The following is a 2,610-nucleotide window of genomic DNA, read 5'->3' as shown; positions in this document are numbered from 1 at the left end:
TCCTTTATCATAACATAAGTCCTAAGGACTTCATCATATAAGAGTTCATTTGAAGATGAAATGATGAATAATGCCAAATAATACTTTATTAATTTGTCAATTTATTTACAATATTCAATCATCAATATGCTGACGATTGACATTTAGGATACAATTCCCAACAACTCCCACTTAGCCTAAAGCCAATCGGCACAGTATCTAATACCCATCTTCGACTTGTGTTCGTTGAACTCTTTGATGCCGAGGACTTTGGTAAATGGGTCAGCCAGATTTTCTTTTGTGTCAATCTTCTGAAGATCAATGTCACCTCGTTCTATAATCTCTCGAACCAGGTGATAACGTCGCAGAATATGCTTGGTCCGCTGATGTGCTTTAGGTTCCTTTGCCTGAGCTATGGCTCCAGTGTTATCACAAAATATAGGAACTGGACCATCAATGGAAGGTGCCACTCCCAGCTCGGTGATGAACTTGCGCAACCATATGGCTTCCTTGGCTGCATCAGATGCTGCAATGTATTCTGCTTCACATGTAGAATCTGCCACTGTATGCTGCTTGGAACTCTTCCAGCAGATGGCCCCACCCTTAAGAGTGAAGATATATCCCGACACGCTCTTGCTATCATCTTGATCTGACTGAAAACTTGAATCGGTATATCCCTCAAGTTTTAAGTCAGAATCACCGTAGACAAGCCACTGATCTTTAGTATTTCTCAAATACTTAAGGATGGTTTTGACAACCTTCCAGTGGTTGCTACCTGGATCAGACTGGTATCTACTCACTACTCCTAGTGAGTATGCCACGTCTGGTCTAGTACATGTCATGGCATACATTATAGATCCCACTGCCGAAGCATATGGAATTCTATCCATAGTCTCTCTTTCTTGAGAGGTTGTCGGACAATCCCTTTTAGAGAGGTTAATTCCATGGCCCATTGGAAGATAGCCTTTCTTGGAATTAATCATACTGAACCTTTTCAGTATAGTATCAATGTATGTGGATTGGGATAATCCAAGCAATCTTCTAGATCTATCTCTATAGATCTTCATCCCTAGGATGTAAGATGCTTCTCCCAAATCCTTCATGGCAAATTGAGATGATAGCCAAACCTTTATTCCTTGTAATGCAGGAATGTCATTCCCGATTAAAAGAATGTCATCCACATACAAAACAAGAAATATAATAACTGAACCATTTGCCCATTTATAAATGCAAGGTTCCTCTTCATTCTTAATGAAGCCATATGATTTGATCACCTTATCAAATCGTATGTTCCAACTCCGTGAAGCTTGCTTTAATCCATAAATGGATTTTTGAAGCTTGCACACCTTAGACTCATCTGCAGATATAAAACCTTCAGGTTGCATCATATACACCTCTTCTTCTAAATCTCCATTTAGAAAAGCGGTTTTAACATCCATCTGCCAGATTTCATAATCTAAGTGTGCTGCTATCGCAAGCATAATCCGAATGGATTTGAGCATTGCCACAGGAGAAAACGTCTCGTCATAGTCAATACCATAACGTTGACGATATCCCTTGGCAACCAGACGGGCTTTATAGGTCTCTACTTTTCCGTCTGCGCCCCGTTTTCTTTTGAAAATCCACTTACACCCTATGGGTTTAATCCCTTCGGGTGGGTCAACTAATGTCCATACATCATTGACCTTCATGGATTCTATTTCGGATTGCATGGCTCCAAGCCATGCATCAGAGTCATGCCTCTGCATAGCATCCATATAGGTGATCGGATCCTCATTGTTTTCATCAAGTTCGACAGGATCCCCGTCCTGGACCAAGAAACCGTAGTATCTGTCCGGCTGACGTGGTACTCTACCTGATCGCCTTAATGGTGCATCTAAGATGGGTTCTGGATCTGATCTAATCAAATCTGACTCAACTAGTTCAGTAGATGGTGTCGGATCTTCTACATGTTGAACTTCCCTAAGCTCAACATTAGAGCTTTTAGTTCCTTCACTAAGGAATTCTTTCTCTAAGAAAACAGCTCTATTGCTTACGAATAACTTTTGTTCTTCAGCAAAGTAGAAGTAATATCCTTTAGTTTCTTTAGGATAACCAACAAAGAAACATTTGTCAGACTTGGGTTCAAGTTTGTCTGTCTTCAAACGTTTGACATATGCTGGACACCCCCAAACCCTAAGGTGAGACAGCATTGGCTTACGTCCAGTCCACATCTCATGTGGTGTTTTATTTACAGACTTACTTGGAACCTTATTTAGAATGTAGCAGGCTGACTCAAGTGCATATCCCCAAAAGGATATGGGCAGACTTGCAAACCCCATCATGGATCGAACCATGTCTAACAGAGTTCGATTTCTTCTTTCTGATACACCGTTATACTGTGGTGTACCAGGAGGAGTCCATTGGGAGAGAATCCCATTCTCTCCTAAATATGTCAAAAACTCATTGGAAAGGTATTCACCTCCTCGATCTGATCGAAGAGTTTTAATACTCTTTCCAGTTTGTTTTTCTACTTCATTACGATACAATTTGAACATTTCAAATGCTTCAGATTTATGTCTCATTAAATAGACATAACCATACCTAGAAAGGTCGTCTGTAAACGTAATGAAATATGAATACCCACCTCTA

The sequence above is a fragment of the Phoenix dactylifera genome, unplaced genomic scaffold (genome assembly GCF_009389715.1).
Source record: "Phoenix dactylifera cultivar Barhee BC4 unplaced genomic scaffold, palm_55x_up_171113_PBpolish2nd_filt_p 000435F, whole genome shotgun sequence".
Lineage (NCBI taxonomy): Eukaryota > Viridiplantae > Streptophyta > Magnoliopsida > Arecales > Arecaceae > Phoenix > Phoenix dactylifera.
Note: the sequence above shows the minus strand (reverse complement) of the source record.